The following is an 18701-nucleotide window of genomic DNA, read 5'->3' as shown; positions in this document are numbered from 1 at the left end:
CACTGAGTACCTCATCAATTCCTCTATATGCCTAACTCCCCTAAACCATTTCTGGGGAGAGATTTTCTAAAAAAATTAAAAGCAGAAATTAAATTTAAAATGAAAAAAAATGTTTAAATTGCAATTTGTTAGAGATGATCAATGCCATAGTTTGCTCTCACAAATAAGGGATAAATATTATGTGTATGTTAAGAGAAGTTTTATTGATATATAGCTATGTTATTGTAACATGTCTTCCCATAGTCCTGTTATAGATACATATTATATTGTTGGCTTTTCGCAAATATTAAAATGAATGTTATATGCATAAGGTGAGAAAACTTTGTTATATTAATATAGTTCCTTCTATTTCTGTTATTGATGAAACTTAGAAATAGTAGTGAAACAGATAAATTAAGAATTAAGAATTAAGCATAAAGAAATGCTTAACTAAAAGAAGGGGGGTTGACAAAAAAACATACCCTGCTCCACAAGAGCAGGGAAAGAGCGAGACTGCAAGATAAGATAAAGAGCTAGAATACAAAAACAAGATGCAAAGACAAAGGCATCACAGGATAAGGGGATTCTTTGGACCCCTAAGCCAGAAGGAAAGGTATCAAAGTCCAAAAGGTGGTCAAAGGACTGAAAGGGGCATGTGCGAAAAGACAAGGTGAAGAGTTCAGCTAAGGAGAAAATTGCTGACCTCATTCCAGAGACCCCCCTCCCAGACGACCACTGAACTGACCCAAAACAAGCAGTGCACAGCCGCAAAGGGGAGTGGAGCTAATTTTAATATGAAGCGAGGACAGGTGGGGTTAGGAAATGAATATGTATTAGGCGTATTGTGCGACCCTAGTTTGTAAAGGATAAAAAGAGAAAGCCAAATCTCAAAGGTGTGCATGCTTTTAGGAGGAGATATCCCGCATGCACCTCAGCACTGAATAAATACATACCGATTCTTATAACTACTCTGCGAGTTATAAAGTTCTTTTTGTTATAAATCTATATTGTGATATTTGCTTTAGCAAGTATTAAGATGAATATTATATGTTAAATACTTTTTAGTTATGTATGTACTTTTTTTTCCTTGCTAACGAGTTTTAAGCTTAAAGGAATCTCCTAAGTACAAGCAAGGAAACTCCAACAGGCAAGACAATGGGAGGACCAAGCTGTTTCCAACAGAAGGACAGTGAAAAACAGGCTATCATCAGCAGCAGGAAATGGAGAGCAAACTGTTATCAAAAAGCCGGTACCAGGACGTTGGCAGGGGGGAAAGATATGAAGCCCAGCTGCCCTCAAAGGAAGGATGAGGGGCATAGACTGTTATCAACACTGACCATTTGCAGAAGAAAGGAAACCAAACTCAAAATAATGCTCATCAGCAAGAATAATGATGACCAGCAAAAATAGTGCTGAACAGCAGAAATAGAAATCATACAGAGCATGTTCTAAATAGGCGGAACCAGGGAGGGGACATGCTAAATACTTCTTGAAAAAGTTTGAATATGCATCAAACCCTCACAGCAGGAGGGGATAAAAAGAGTGTTCCCAAGATACCAGGTGTGTTCTGGCAACCCGCCAGGGCACCCAGCCATTTTAACCCTTTGCTTTATTTCCTTTGTCTCCTAATTGTATTTTTGTTTATATTAAACTTTTTATAATTTATTAAGTGAATCTCGTTTTTAATATTTTCTATCCGCATATCAGTAGTATTATATACATATATGTTGAGCTATGGCATAGTATTAAAACAAAATTTACTTTTGTTTGTATAACCCAAAGACTGAAAAAGATAGTTAGAGACCCCCCTCCATTCTTAGATTATCTTATCCAGATGAGGACAGCAGTGACCAGAGCTCTGGGGGAGGAATTTATTGCATTTCTGTTATCAGGGAATGTAAAACTCGGTGGAGCCAAGATGATTGATTTATTGAGAAGGGGGCGAGTCAAAAACTAAACAAAGAAACATCCAGAACTTAAGAAGAATGTTTGAATCATGTATGAGAATTTATGAATATGTAGTAGGGTTCTGTTTTTAAGGGACAGTCCTTAAGGTGTGCTTTCTTGGCTGAATGCAGAGACACCCGGCCGTATCTGTATACTTTATTTTATCTCCTAATTGTCTTTCTATTAAACTTTTAAATTCTATAAAAAATATGTGAACCTCTTTTTTCACAGTCCTCTTTCACATCCCCCTTGTATTGTTGTCATGGGATGACCTTGGTAGTCAGGGTATTTGGGGAGGGCTGGCTTGTTACTATGGCAACACCTGACATCCAATCAAGATGTAAGACAGTGATCTCCACCAATAGATGGCAAAGAAGGAGGTGACTGACAAGACTTTGGGAGGAGCTAAGAGTATCCATTTTGTAGATGAGTATGTGGCTGCTGGTCATGGACACTCCCAGCACTGCTCTTTCCCCTTATTCGGTCTTTTGTTGTATTTTGTTAAGGTTCAATAAACCTTTAAAATTTTAAAAGTGAGCGTCGTTTTTCACATAATTACTAAATCTAAATTTGTCAAAATTGCTGCACTTTTTATACAAGAAAAGTGTAATAAAATACCCATGGAAGTTAAAAATGCAGTCAATGCAATAGTGTGAGCCAGTAATATCCCAAGATGTTCCAAACAGGAAGAACCAGTGAGAATTGCACTCAAAACAAAAGCCACACCGGTTAGGCAAAAACAATACCCTTTAAAATTAGAGAACCATAAGAAATTAGCATCTGTAATTAAAAAATTCCTTCAACATAGTTTATTAGTGCAATGTGAGTCCAAATTCAACACCCCCATACTGACTTAAAAAAGCAGATAATAAGAATTACTGATTAATACAAAATTTAAGAGCAATTAACAAAATTACAGAAAAAATACACCCAGTAATAGCCAATCCCTACACCCTTTTGACAACAATGATGGATGAATTGGGGTGGTTTACTGTTGTAGACCTGAAGGATGACTTTTTCTGCATTCTTGTGCACAAAAACAGCCAAGAGCTTTTTGCTTTTGAGTGGGAAAATCCTGAGACAAAGAGATGAAAACTTACTTGGACAGTTTTACTCCAAGGTTTCAAGAATAGCCCAACAATATTTAGAAACCAGCTAGCAAAAAAATTGGAAGACTAAAAACAACAAGAGCCAGAGTTATTCTTCCATATATAAATAACATCTTAATTGCAACTAAAACCAAAGACAACTACATACAATTAACCGTAAGTTTAATAAACTTCTTAAGACTGAGTACAGAGATTCTAAAGACAAAGCGCAAATTGCTAAAGAAACAGTAGTTAACTTAAGGCTTAAAATATTTTGTAGACACCAACAGCTCAGCAAAGAACAGAAAGAAGCAATCTGTTGACTCCCAGAGCCCCATACTATGAGAGATGCAAGATTTCCCAAGAATAGTAGGTTAGTGTCATCTGTAGATGTAAATTATAAACTGCTAATAAAACCCCTATATAGAGCATTAAAAGCAGCTGAAAAAGGAATTATCATATAGCGTGAAAACACTAAAACAGCTTTTAAACACCTGAAACACTCTCTAATGTCAGCTCCAGAACTAAGACTGTAAGACAACGAAACCTTTTAAACTTTTCACATATAAGAAACTGCATGTAGCTTTGAGAGTACTAGCACAGTGCCTCAAAAACCAACGGAGAGCTGTTGCCTACTTTTCCAAACAGCCAACAGTGTTGCCCAAGGCTGGCCAGGGGGCCTGAAGGCTGTGACAGGCACTGTCATCCTAATCCAAAAGGCCTTAAAATTCACCCTTAGGTGACACATTGTAGTGTATATACTCCATGATATAGCAGCTGTACTTGAACAAAAAGAGACATTAGCTGTCCAGCAACCAGATGTTTAAATACCAATCACTGTTTTTAGAACAAGATGATGTTACCTTAAAAACAACTTTTGTTGTTAACCATGCCATGTTTCTGTCCTCCACTTTAACTGATGATGTGCCTGAGCATGACTGCTTACAGACAATTAAAGAAGTCTGTTCCAGCCAACCAAACATGAAAAACATACCCCTGAAAAATACAGATTAAGAGCTTTTCACAGATAAGAGCAGCTTCATAAAAAATGGCAAAAGGATGACAGGCTATGCAGTTACCACGCAAGAGAAAATAATCAGGGCAACAACCCTACCAGCAGATGTGTCATCACAGAAAGCTGAACTGATTGCACTGTTGAGAACCTTAGACCTAAGCAAAAGAAAAGAGCAAATATATAGACTGACTCTAAAGATACATTTAGTGTTGTTACATGCCCATAAACGCTCAAAGTAATCAAATCAAACATGCAAAACAAATAACTGTCCTCTTAGAGAACATTAAAAAAACTACAGAAATAGATATGTATGGATGCCGAATGTGGGAAAGCAGGCAGGGAACACAATGTCTGTGTGAAATTAAGTCACATAACTTTCTCAGACTGGCCTGAGAAAGTGTGGCCTGAGAAATCATAAGGAGGAATCAAAACAGTCCTTGGAGAGGGAAAACAACCTTTGCAGGTGTTGTCTCCTTCTTGTTTTCTTGCAAGAAACTGTCAAGGGGTGGTGTTCCTAACTGTCCAGTGATGGTGATAGGTTGGTTTAATGACCAATGAGAGTTTTACCTTTTTGGACCTTCTCGGAACTGTCTATAAAAGAAGATCTGGAAGAATAAAACTTGCTCTCTTTTTCAACCAAGCTAAGAGAGTCTGTGTTGTACTTTCGCTGTTCCTAATATAGTGTGACATCTGGTGACCCCGACTTTCATTGCAGCTGAGACTGAAAAACATGCCACCCACTTGTCCTCCGAAGAGAGGTAAGTGAAAAATACTCCTGCACTCTCCTGGAGGAAGCTGGTCTCTTCGACCACGGGATAGAGGGCCCAGGTGGTGAGTGGGCCTGGAACAGTAATCTCAACGAAGCTAGAGTTTATATTCCCGGGATAAACCACTGCATTTGCATATTGCACTCACCGGCCGTTGAGATAAAAGGTTTCTACAATGGGGAACCGAAGTTCCACAGAGGAACAGTTCGACCTCTCTGTGTGGAAGGACTCCTTGAAGCACTTGGGACTTACTGTCTCAGAAGATTCCATGCAGGCCTTATCCCAGTTGGCTAAAGCCCAGGGTTTTACAGTAACCGCTGACAATGCCTTTAATCCAGATGTCTGGCAGTCAGTGGGAGACTGTCTATGGTCCAAGTTAACTAACGGAGATACCAGCATGTGTAACCTGGCGATCACCTGGGGCGCACTCTCTAAAGTGTTAAAGCGGTGGTCATCTGGGGACAGTGACGAGGGGATGGAGGATTCGGATGCTGGAGATGCTTCTTCTGTACACACTGAGAGGCTGGAGGGCAGTGTAGCCGGGGGCAACTCAAGTAGCCTTCTCTCGGCTCCACCTGGACCCTCGGGGGACTTTGGCATACAAACTACCTCTTGCCACAAGACAACGTTCCTCTGAAGTACCCCTCTCCCCGGGATTTTGTAAGGCCAAATATCTGTCACCTGTGGAGCTACCTGCAATGGCTTCATCAACACAGGAATGGCGGGGAAGCAACGAACGTCCACCTCCGTTTGCACCCTCCGTGGCGCCATTCTTGGTGACGCAAGCAGCCACAGGAGAGCCTTTGCTACCAGCAGCTCCCTTCACCACCCCCCCCCCCCCAGCCCCCCACCCCCCCCATTTCCTGCGCCTCTTTTTCCTGCATAGCAAGGGACAAGTCCCCACAGCAGACTGCCGGTGCGGTGGGACGGTTGCTCCCTCGGCCCCCCTGCTTTCATCTACAGAGCCTGCGCATGAGCCAGCATTGCCCGGGCAGCCGCTGCTGCAGACTGCTGGCAAGATGGGAAGTGTCACCCCCTCAGCCCCTCCGCTTTCAGCTATAGGGCCCATGCCTGCACCCGCACCACCTCCTCCTCCTGCCCAATGCAGATACTCTGCCACCATGCCTCCTGCCGTTCCGGAGAAACCGTCTGCGGTGCTCATGGTTGCTGTTCCCCCTGTCCTCCTCCATCCCCTGGGCATCATCTTGCACACCACTGCCCCGGGACACGGACGGTGATCCTGCTGGCAGCCAACACTCTGCCCTGAAGCGGGTTGGCAGCCTGGCAGCTGAGAGCCAAAACTGCCGAGCTGTGAGACCATCCCAGAGCCATCTCTGGATGCTGCCACTGTGTCAGGTGGATGTTTTTGGGAAGAGGTAAAAAAGCAAGCCTTGGAAATGGGACATTGGGATTTATTAGAGAGGATGGGTGTTGAGGGTTAGGTGTCCTTTTTTTTTTTGTCGTTCTGGCCTGCCCGTGGAATTTTTACCCATTAGCTGCGGAGACAACCTAACTGTCGGTATTTAGTGGGTACTCGATAAAGGACAAAGAGTGGCCGGGCCCAGGGGGGGAAGGGGGCAGGAAAGGAGGGTGGGGACAGTTTTTGGCTGGCTTTCTTCGGCTTCGGGAAAAGACATTCGTTTGCTGGGTCGCGGAGCTGCTGCGGTGGAGAGAAGGGAATTTCGCCATCACCCAGACGGAGCTGCTGCTTCTTCTCCTTCTCCCCTCTTTGTTGGTGGCCTCACACCCCCTGTCCTGCCAGGACGTGTGGCAGTGCCAGGCACCGCCGCGAAGCTGCTGATCCACCTCATCCACCAGCCCAGGATCTCAGCTCATCCCTGACTGTTCCTCAGAGCCCTGCAGGAGCACCGGGACTGCCCGCCCGAGGGGGTTTGTGAAAACAAAGCCTCTCCTCCATCCCGTCTCAGCCAAGAAAGCTGTCACGGGGTCCCTGGTTCTGTTTTCTTGTTAATGCTGTAGTTATTGTTGTTTGTTTGCCTGGTTATACTAGTAAAGAACTGTTATTCCTATCCCCAGATCTCTGCCTAAAGGCCCCTTGATTTCAAAATTATAATAATTTGGAGGGAGGGGGGTCTACATTCTTTTATCCCAAGGGAGGCTCCTGCTCTCCCTAGCAGACACCTGTCTTCTAGAACCAAGACAGATTTTGGCCGCCCAACGTGGGACACTGAGAGAAAAAGGGAAAAAAAAGGAATAACAGTTCTTAAATAACCTAACCTTTGTATGCTGGATTTAGAAACCTTGTTAGGTAGAACCATGCTGTTTAGCTTACCCAGGTTCGGGGGGCATGTGGTCACAGCTATATTTCTCCCATTAGCTGCACCTTACCTAAATATGGGTCCTATAACTACGGCTACTGTGGCTATTATCCAGTTTGTTTTGTGGGTTGATAAGGTGAGGAATTCATGGATGTTTAACGTCCTCTGGACGGCAGGCTCGTGGATTCAGAGCTGTCACACACTAACTGGATGGTTTTGGGGTTACTTTAATAATGGTACCTACTGGGAGAAAAAGACAGCTGGGGAAATTTTCTCCCAACCTTTCACCCAGTTCCTTGGGCCTACCCCACCAGTTTTCGAAGGGTTAAAATCTTCTCTGGATGCTAATGACATCATACAGCGGCTGGTGTTGCTGATAGGCCTGTTCTACTTAGACTTCAGAGACAAAGGGAAAGAGACGGGAGATGCTACTCCAGAACCTGGCACAGCCCCAGAGACAGGGGGTGCTGCTCCAGAGCCTGGCACAACCCCAGAGACAGGGGGTGCTGCCCCAGAGCCTGGCACAGCCCCAGAGACAGGGCGTGCTGCTCCAGAGCCTGGCACAACCCCAGAGACAGGGGGTGCTGCCCCAGAGCCTGGCACAGCCCCAGAGACAGGGCGTGCTGCTCCAGAGCCTGGCACAACCCCAGAGACAGGGGGTGCTGCTCCAGAGCCTGGCACAGCCCCACAGCCCACCTCAGAAATGAACCACCCAGAGTGGGTGGGGGTTCTGGTGAAGGAGATGCATGAGATGGGCCAGATGCTAAAAAAGTGCATTTCCTCAGCTGCTGGGAAACCCTCCCCCTGCCCCAAAGAGGGAGAGTCTGATGGTGCTGCAGTGGAACCCACAGACGTTACAACCGTCCAGGTTCCAGCTGAACCACAAGGGCAGTCACAGCCAGCAGTAGTTGCCCCTGTGGAAACGAGGAAGTCTAAGATGAAATCACAGCACCCTGTTGATAAGGATAAGAAAGGAGGGCCCTCACAACCCACAGGGGAGCCAGAAGTTGAAATCATCACTGAGTCTCTGACATATGACAGTCTCCGTAACTTGCAAAAAGACATTGTGAGGTGGGGGCGTGAGGCTTATACAACCTGGTTACTTCGGGTCTGGGACCTTATGGGTGCAGGCATGCAGCCGGATGGTGGTGAGGCAAGGAATGTGGGACCCTTGACCCAGGACTCAGGTGTGAATCAGATATTCGCCAGGGAGCCAGGGCCCCTTTCCCTCTGGGAGCGGCTTTTGATGAGTGTAAGAGAGAGGTTTGTCCACAGAGAGAGAATGGAAGAGCACTATCGTAGAAGGGACTGGAAAACCATTGAGGAAGGGATCCAACAGCTGAGAGAAGTGGCAATATTAGAGGTCCTTTTTGGGAGGGGTGGACAGCATGATAATGACCCCGACAAAGCCAGGTGCACTGGGCAGATGTTGTGGAGTCTGGCAAATCTAGGGCCACGTGAATACACCACTTTCATTGCGACGACTAATGCCGATAACAGCCGAGAGACAGTGGGTTCTGTGGCCACCAGGCTTAGAAATTTCAAGAGTATGGCCCATGGCCCGCAGCAGGCTAAGATTTCCGCTGTGATTAAGGAACTCAAAGAGGAGATGAGGGAAATGAGGGAAGAGATGAGGAAGAGCAGTTCCCATATGGCACCAGTGCGGGTCACAAGCCCAAAACTCCAAGCCCAGTGTCCCCCAGCAAGAGAGAGAGGGTACACATCACAAACTGAGCTGTGGTTCTTTCTACGTGACCATGGGGAAGACATGAGAAAGTGGGATGGGAAACCCACTTCTGCCCTGGCAGCACGGGTGCGTCAACTCAGGCAAGGAACCATTAACCAGAAAGGTTCCACTGAAGTGAAGGTAGCCTCAACCTCCCATGACCAAACTGCCAGATATTACAGAAAAGAGGATGATCCCCTTGAAGGAACCTCTAGCATGTATGCCCAGGGAGGAGAGGATGACCAGTGCTAGAGGGGCCCTGCCTCTAGCCAGGAAGAGGCAGGGGAAAACCGGGTCTTTTGGACAGTGTGGATCCGATGGCCTGGTGTCCTGGGGTGACTTTATGATACTGGTATCCCCAATCGTCTGGTTTATGTTATATATTAAGTTCTGAACCTTTAAGACTGCCTTTGAGAGCAAGAGAGGGGGAAGAAAAAGCGTGCAGTTTGTGTTAAAGAAAAACATCACTCCCCCACATCTCGCTCCTGGACTGTGGTGTCTGCAGCACGGACAGACAGCGGGACAGAGCTTCTCTCTGGCTTTTAGTTAGTTCTAGCTAGCTGAGGCAGAGGAGTTCCCTGGACCTTTGTTTTTTTTTCCCAATTTTCTTGGATCTGTGCAAGCCTGCTCTGGACTGAACACCCAGCCAAACCCTGGGAGCTCATGCCTGTGGCCCACTGGGGCCTGGGCCTCGGCACTTTCCAACGCTGAAAGGACTGATAAGAACCTGAGCGAGCCGAGCTACACCACATGAAAAGGACTTTTTCTTCCTAGATTTGCCATCCCATTGAACAGCAAGAGGTTTTATTATTTAATATTACTCAATTTCTGTTAAATAAACAGCTTTTTCCACTTCTCTCCAAGGAATTTTTTTTTTTTTTCCTTTTCCCAGACCAGTTGGTGGGGAGGGGCATTTCCCTGGGGAAATCCCCATTTGGAGTTTTCCTTCCTAATTTGCCCTAAACTAGGACAAATACAGTTTTTGGCGCCCAATGTGGGGCAAGAGAAAGTGGAAAAACCTGTACTGATTGTTGGTTGTATTTATTCTGTATTGGGATAAAGCAGTCAGTAGCCATGTTGTTTAGATACATAATGTCTCTCGGGGTGGAGGCCTTCATGTGGACCTGGTCCCTAAAAGTTTTTGAGGTTTTAATACCTGTCTTTGCCCTCTTTCACAGTAGAGGGGCACGGATTAGAAGGGTTATTGTGCTGGGCTCGGTGATAATGATTTATAGGAAGTTTATAGAACTACTGAAGTTTCTGTCAGGTATGTTTGGCTTATGGTTTCTTCGCCCTACCCTGCCTCCCAGTCCCAGTAGCACATTTTGGGAGTTTATTGGTAATTGCACCCAGTTTGTTAGAGGAAGACCAGGGGATGAGGCTTTTCAGCCTTTTCTTTCCTTCTTCTCCTTTGAATCTGTTATGTCCCTCTTTGAGAATATCCAGTTTCCCCTGAGTGTTAAGGATACCACATTCCTGGTCACTTTCCTGTTAGTTCAGCTGTTGAGCTTCCTCTATATGGTCTGCAACTTCTCTAGAATGAGGGCTGAGATATCCAGAGGAGCCAACGAGACCCCTGTCCCAGAAGTAGACTCAGGTGTGGGAAATCCTGAGTGGTGTAGAGAATGGGAGAGAATTGGCTGAACTCTGAAGGAATTTTCTGATCCCCCAGCCTGGGAATTTTCAAGTGAACAAATTCAGAACCCAGATGAAGTAGGGAAATATCTGGAAGAGAATTGCTGTGATGATTCTAAGAAGAAAAATATCATTGCAATAAGCTGGGCCCTAGCGTATGCTTATCGCACAGTGCTAGATACTGTAGGGCAGGCAGGTAAATCAGCAGCTACCCCAGTCACTCAGGCTGCAGCCAAGCCAGCAGCCAAACCAGACAGTGAGCCTAAGCCAGTGTCTGTTGCTCCTGCCACGAGAGGCATGAAATTCAAAACCAAAACCGATTGACCAGGAGATGATGAGGGGGGCTGACCCTTACAGTCTCTGGGAACGGGTCCTAAGAAGTGTGGCACAAAGATATCTGTGTGCAGACGATCTCTATATACAGCAAACTCGTTGGAAAACCATAGAACAAGGGATTCAGCGCTTGAGAGAAATGGCAATAGTAGAGATTGTCTTCGTGGGTGACTTAGGTACTAGAAATCCAGACTTGGTGCCATGTACATCTGTGATGTGGCGAAAACTTGTTCGACTTGGGCCACAAGAATACGCTTCTGCTTTAGCAACAATGAAGCGAGATGACCAGGAGGAGACTGTGCTGGATATGGCGAAGAAGCTTCGAGCACATGCAGATACCGTGCATGGTCCCATACAGACAAAAATTGCAGCTATGGAAACACGTATGCAAAACTTCCAAGACAAAATGGAGGAGAATTTCAAGAAACTCAGGGAGGACCTTCTTCCAGTCTCGGCAGTACAGACCAGGAGCCCTGGTACTCAATGCAGAAGTTCCCCAGATAGAGAGAAAAAGCTACGAGCTGAGCTGTGGTTTTTCCTACGTGACTGTGGAGAAAACATGAAAAGATGGGATGGAAAATCTACTGCTGCTCTGGCAAAACGGGTGCATGAATTGGAAGACAGCAAGACTCAGGGGGGATACTCCACCAAAAAGAAAGCTGCTCCAGTAGCCTGTAGTCAAACTGACAAGTATGATGATGACATGTCTGACTCCCTTGAAGGAACCTCCAAGACATATACCCAAGGAAAGAAGGATAACCAGGCTTAGAGGGGCCCTGCCTCTAGCCAGGTAGAGGCTAGGGAAAACCGTGTCTTTTGGACTGTGTGGATTCGTTGGCCTGGCACATCAGAACCACGAAAATATGAGGCCTTGGTTGACACTGGTGCACAGTGCACCCTAATCCCATCAAGATATGTAGGGGCAGAATCTGTTTCTATTGCTGGTGTGACAGGGGGATCACAGGACTTTACTTTAGTGGAAGCTGATGTGAGCCTGACTGGGAATGAGTGGAAGAAACACCCCATTGTGACTGGCCCAGAGGCCCCATGCATTTTGGGCATAGACTACCTCTGAAGTGGGTATTTTAAGGACCCAAAGGGGCTTAGGTGGGCATTTGGGATAGCAGCTGTAGAGACAGAGGGCATCAAGCAATTGAACACCTTGCCTGGACTGTCAGAGAACCCATCTGCAGTAGGACTCCTAAAAGTGGAAGAACAGCGAGTACCAATTGCCACCTCAACGGTGCACCGCCGACAATACAGAACAACTCGAGATGCTGTGATCCCCATCCACAAGATGATCCGAGAGCTGGAGAGCCAAGGGGTGGTCAGCAAAACCCACTCACCCTTCAACAGTCCCATCTGGCCTGTGCGTAAATCTGAAGGAGAATGGAGATTGACTGTGGACTATCGTGGAGTTGTTTTTGCTCAAGGACCGGGTTGCACATGGTGGATAATGCGGAAAGATGGAACAACACAATGTGTACCTCAGGGAGATCTGATGGTTGGGTGAAGATCATGAATAAATGCCCTTGTCTGTATATAATGTATGTGTTGTAGGGTTAATATATATATATATTAATTTTGATAATAAGTTGATGATATGGGGATAAGGGGTGGAATGTCCTGGGGTGACTTTATGATACTGGTATCCCAAATCGTCTGGTTTATGTTATATATTAAGTTCTGCACCTTTAAGACTGGCTTTGAGAGCAAGAGAGGGGGAAGAAGAAGCGTGCAGTTTGTGTTAAAGAAAAACATCACTCCCCCACATCTCGCTCCTGGACTGTGGTGTCTGCAGCACGGACAGACAGCGGGACAGAGCTTCTCTCTGGCTTTTAGTTAGTTCTAGCTAGCTGAGGCAGAGGAGTTCCCTGGACCTTTGTTTTTTTTTCCCAATTTTCTTGGATCTGTGCAAGCCTGCTCTGGACTGAACACCCAGCCAAACCCTGGGAGCTCACGCCTGTGGCCCACTGGGGCCTGGGCCTCGGCACTTTCCAGCGCTGAAAGGACTGATAAGAACCTGAGCGAGCCGAGCTACACCACATGAAAAGGACTTTTTCTTCCTAGATTTGCCATCCCATTGAACAGCAAGAGGTTTTATTATTTAATATTACTCAATTTCTGTTAAATAAACAGCTTTTTCCACTTCTCTCCAAGGAATTTTTTTTTTTTTTTTTTCCCAGACCAGTTGGTGGGGAGGGGCATTTCCCTGGGGAAATCCCCATTTGGAGTTTTCCTTCCTAATTTGCCCTAAACTAGGACACCTGGCACATCAGAGCCACAAAAATATGAAGCTTTAGTTGATACTGGTGCACAGTGTACCCTAATGCCATCAGGACATGTGGGGGGAGAGCCTGTTTCCATTACTGGGGTGACAGGGGGATCGCAGCAGTTGACTCTGTTGGAAGCTGAGGTGAGCCTGACTGGGAAGGAGTGGCAGAAACCTCTCATTGTGACTGGCCCAGAGGCCCCGTGTATTCTGGGCATAGACTTCCTTCGGAATGGCTATTACAAAGGCCCAAAGGGACTCAGGTGGGCTTTTGGAATAGCTGCTGTGGAGGCAGAGGACATTAAGCAATTGAACAGCTTGCCTGGACTGTCAGAGAACCCATCTGCCGTAGGACTCCTGAAAGTGGAAGAACAGCAAGTACCAATTGCCACCTCGACAGTGCACCACCTACAGTATAGGACAAATCGAGATGCTGTGATCCCCATCCACAAGATGATCAGAGAGCTGGGGAGTCAAGGGGTGGTCAGGAAAACCCACTCACCATTCAACAGCCCCATCTGGCCTGTGCGCAAGTCTGACAGAGAATGGAGATTGACTGTGGACTATCGTGCATTAAATGAAGTGACTCCACCTCTGAGCGCTGCCATGCTGGATATGCTGGAGCTCCAGTATGAGCTGGAGTCCAAGGCAGCGACGTGGTACACCGCTATTGACATTGCCAATGCATTTTTCTCCATTCCCCTGGCAGCAGAATGCAGGCCTCAGTTTGCCTTCACGTGGAGGGGAGTGCAGTACACCTGGAACCGACTGCCCCAGGGGTGGAAGCACAGCCCCACCATCTGCCATGGACTGATCCAGGCTGCCCTGGAAAAGGATGAGGCTCCAGAACATCTGCAGTACATTGATGACATCATTGTGTGGGGGAACACGGCAATGGAAGTATTTGAGAAAGGAGAAAAGATCATCCAGATTCTGCTAGAAGCCGGTTTTGCCATCAAGAAGAACAAATTCAAAGGACCTGCTCAAGAGATCCAGTTCCTGGTGTTGTAGTTTAAGGTTTAGCGGTTCGGAAGATACCGGGATGTAACGGAAAGTTAGTAAAAATCCCCCCATTCTGTTAGGATAGTAAGGCCCCCTGCAATTACCCAATAGCACCTAGGTGTGACGAAAGCAAATGGGAGTAACACAATGACCCTAGGTTATAAAATGTTAAATTCCCCTGCAATAAATACCATATTCGCCATCCATCACATTGGTGCTGTGGGTTATGGTCCGTGTGGCCAAGGAGGGCCACCGTGCTGGCTTCTAATTCAGGGTGCTTGCCTTGCTTGAAAACCTACATCCTGGGAGTAAAGTGGCAAGATGGACGGCGTCAGATTCCCACTGAGGTCGTCAATAAGATCACTGCAATGTCTCCACCCACCAGCAAGAAGGAAACACAAGCTTTCCTAGGTGCCATAGGTTTTTGGAGGATGCACATTCCAGAGTACAGCCAGATCGTGAGCCCTCTCTACCTGGTTACGCGGAAAAAGAATGATTTCCACTGGGGCCCTGAACAGCAACAAGCCTTTGCTCAGATCAAACAGGAGATCACTCATGCAGCAGCCCTTGGCCCAGTCAGAACAGGACCAGACGTGAAGAACATGCTCTACTCTGCAGCCGGGAGCCACGGTCTGTCCTGGAGCCTTTGGCAGAAAGTGCCTGGGGAGACTCGAGGCCGACCACTGGGATTCTGGAGCCGAAGCTACAGAGGGTCCGAAGCCAACTACACTCCCACAGAGAAGGAAATCTTAGCTGCCTATGAAGGAGTTCAAGCCGCCTCAGAAGTGATTGGCACAGAAGCACAACTCCTCCTGCCACCCCGACTACCAGTGCTGGGGTGGATGTTTAAAGGAAAGGTTCCTGCTACCCACCACGCCACCGACGCTACATGGAGCAAGTGGATCACCCTCATCATGCAGCGCACCTGTATTGGAAACCCAAATCGCCCTGGGATTTTGGAGATAATTACAAACTGGCCAGAAGGTGAAAACTTTGGTCTCACTGATGAAGAGGAGCAGGAACAAGTGACACGGGCTGAAGAAGCTCCACCATACAACCAACTGCCAGCAGAAGAAACATGCTATGCTCTGTTCACTGATGGTTCCTGTCGTATCGTAGGGATGAACTGGAAGTGGAAAGCAGCCGTATGGAGCCCCACATGACAGGTCGCAGAGGCCACTGAAGGAGAAGGTGGATCAAGCCAACTTGCTGAACTCAAAGCTGTTCAACTGGCCCTGGACATTGCTGAAAGAGAGAAGTGGCCAAAGCTCTACCTCTACACTGATTCATGGATGTTAGCCAATGCTCTGTGAGGATGGCTGGAAAGGTGGAAAAGGGACAACTGGCAAGGCAGAGGAAAGCCAATCTGGGCTGCTGATGAGTGGAAAGACATTGCTACCAGGGTAGAGAAACTGTCTGTGAGGGTCCGTCATGTAGATGCCCATGTCCCCAAGAGTAGGGCTAATGAAGAGCACCAAAACAATGAGCAGGTGGATCAGGCTGCAAAGATAGAGGTGTCAAAGACAGACTTAGATTGGCAACACAAGGGAGAGTTGTTCCTAGCTCGATGGGCCCATGACACCTCAGGTCATCAGGGTAGAGATGCCACCTATAAGTGGGCACGAGACTGAGGGGTGGATCTAACCATGGACAGTATTTCCCAGGTTATCCATGACTGTGAGACGTGTGCCACGATCAAGCAGGCCAAGCAGTTGAAGCCCCTCTGGTACGGTGGGCGGTGGTCCAGATACAAGTATGGGGAGGCCTGGCAGATTGACTACATCACACTGCCCCAAACCCGCCAAGGCAAGCGCTATGTGCTCACGATGGTAGAAGCCACCACTGGATGGTTGGAAACCTACCCTGTGCCTCATGCTACAGCTCGTAACACCATCCTGGGACTTGAAAAGCAGGTCCTTTGGAGTCATGGCACCCCTGAGAGGATTGAGTCAGACAATGGGACTCATTTCAAGAACAGCCTTATAAACACCTGGGCTAGGGAACATGGCATTGAGTAGGTGTACCATATCCCCTACCATGCACCTGCTGCTGGAAAAGTTGAACGGTGCAATGGCCTGCTTAAAACCAGCTTGAAGGCACTGGGTGGGGGAACTTTCAAGAACTGGGAGATTAATTTAGCTAAGGCCACATGGTTGGTGAACACCCAAGTTTCCACTAACCAAGCAGGCCCTGCCCAATCTGAGCCCTTTAGAACGACAGATGGAGGTAAGGTTCCAGTGGTACATATGAGAGTTATGCTGGGAAAAACTGCTTGGGTTAATTCTGCCTCCAGCAAAGACCGTCCAATCCATGGGGTTGTCTTTGCTCAGGGACCAGGTTGCACTTGGTGGGTGATGCAAAAAGATGGAGAAACCCGGTGCATACCCCAAGGGGACCTGGTTTTAGCGTGAACTACCCATGACACTGTGCTTGTATCTGTATCTGTATGTACATACGTATATAGTTAAAGTAGTATGTGTTAATGTATAATTTAAAGGTTTAATATTTGATTTAACATTTTGGTATGGGAAAAAATTTGGGGTGGATAGTGTTGAGGATTAGGTGTCCTTTTTTTTTTTGTCGTTCTGGCCTGCCCGTGGAATTTTTACCCATTAGCTGCGGAGACAACCTAACTGTCGGTATTTAGTGGGTACTCGATAAAGGACAAAGAGTGGCCGGGCCCAGGGGGGGAAGGGGGCAGGAAAGGAGGGTGGGGACAGTTTTTGGCTGGCTTTCTTCGGCTTCGGGAAAAGACATTCGTTTGCTGGGTCGCGGAGCTGCTGCGGTGGAGAGAAGGGAATTTCGCCATCACCCAGACGGAGCTGCTGCTTCTTCTCCTTCTCCCCTCTTTGTTGGTGGCCTCACACCCCCTGTCCTGCCAGGACGTGTGGCAGTGCCAGGCACCGCCGCGAAGCTGCTGATCCACCTCATCCACCAGCCCAGGATCTCAGCTCATCCCTGACTGTTCCTCAGAGCCCTGCAGGAGCACCGGGACTGCCCGCCCGAGGGGGTTTGTGAAAACAAAGCCTCTCCTCCATCCCGTCTCAGCCAAGAAAGCTGTCACGGGGTCCCTGGTTCTGTTTTCTTGTTAATGCTGTAGTTATTGTTGTTTGTTTGCCTGGTTATACTAGTAAAGAACTGTTATTCCTATCCCCAGATCTCTGCCTAAAGGCCCCTTGATTTCAAAATTATAATAATTTGGAGGGAGGGGGGTCTACATTCTTTTATCCCAAGGGAGGCTCCTGCTCTCCCTAGCAGACACCTGTCTTCTAGAACCGAGACAATGGGAAAGCCCAGAAATAGAATTATAAATGATATGGGTGCTGGGGGTAGGGAAACAGAGGGAGGACCAGAAGCTGCTTCAGGCTCTGATGAAGAGATGCAGGCAGATCAGGAAGTCAGTGGGGGACCACAAGGGACTGTCCAAGCCTACCTTGTATTCAAGACTGCCCAGAATATGGGACAGTCTGACCGGCATGATGTCATAGCATGGAAAGTTGTACAGGATATACAAAGTAAAGTGGCACAGTATGGACTTGGATCTTCAGAAGATATGCAGATTATCAGGTATCAGGGTCTTAAACACTGATCTACTTGCTCCATTTGGTATTAGATCTCTGGTTCCTGTTATTCCAGCCTGTACAGTTTAGAGTCTTTGAGGACAATTGGAGGCAGATGGCTCAAACAGCTGCAGAAGAGAACATGTGCTTGCCTGCACATGATCCCAGACATGCTGTTAGAGTAGACATACTTGTGGGAACAGGTGATTATTCTAATCCTGATCTCCAGGCCTGTTGGGACCCTCGATTTCTCAAACAGGGACAGAAAATAGTTATTGGAGCATTGCTAAAGACTATAGAAACAGCTGCTCCTAGGTCACGATACTTAAAAATCACTCAAGGATTAAAGGAACCATTTTTGCCATTTGTTGAGAAAATAGCAGTAGCCTTGGAGAAACAGGTTGAGGATGATAACTTGAGACAGATTCTATGTAAACAACTAGCAAGGGATAATGCTCATGAGGACTGCAGAAAAATCATAGAGGCTCTTCCAGGAGACCCTTCGATAACATATATGGTCCAAGCATGTGCTAAAGTGGGTTCTGTAGAGCGCAAGATGTCTGCTTTGGCTGCTGCTATGGGATCAAAACAGGCAGGCCATCAGGGTGGATCACAGAGGCAAACAGAGTAAGGAACAACAGCTGAAGCAGAAGAGAAAAGGAAAGGGTAGCTTCCTGTGTGCTAAATGTAACAAGCCAGGTCATTTTGCGAACCAATGTAAATCTAGATACCATGCCAATGGTCAGCCTTTGACGGATTTGGGAAACGTGAGGAGGACTGCACAGGGGAACTGCGCTCTGACACGAGTCCCCTGGGCATGGTACCAGTACAGGCCTACTCAGCCAGCTTAGGGGCAGCACCCAAGGAGCTGCCAGGGTGGATTTACATACCGTAGCAAGTCACACTAGATTCTAGCCATGTATATAAGGTTCTCCTGGATGCATTTGGCCCTTTGGGTCAAGGATTAAGTGCACTGCTTTGTGGGAAGATCTAGTGCAACCCTACGAGGGATCTTTGTGCATCCAGGAGTCATTGATGCTGGCTTTACAGGCCGAATTTGTGCCATGGTTTCCACACCCACCCCCCTGTTACTATCCC

At 47.0% G+C, this 18701-nt stretch overlaps 1 pseudogene; it reads left to right on the top strand.

Moving 5' to 3' along the window:
• Window positions 1-17326: 17326 nt before the first annotated feature.
• Window positions 17327-18454, top strand: LOC148183413 (endogenous retrovirus group K member 5 Gag polyprotein-like; annotated as a pseudogene).
• The last annotated feature ends 247 nt before the right edge of the window (window positions 18455-18701 follow it).

Source organism: Pseudopodoces humilis, chromosome 12 (genome assembly GCF_049639895.1).
Source record: "Pseudopodoces humilis isolate 2021_Gansu_Grassland_sample_001 chromosome 12, ASM4963989v1, whole genome shotgun sequence".
NCBI classification, from domain to species: domain Eukaryota; kingdom Metazoa; phylum Chordata; class Aves; order Passeriformes; family Paridae; genus Pseudopodoces; species Pseudopodoces humilis.
The sequence above is the reverse complement of the archived record's forward strand: the minus strand, read 5'-3'. Positions and strand labels throughout refer to the sequence as shown.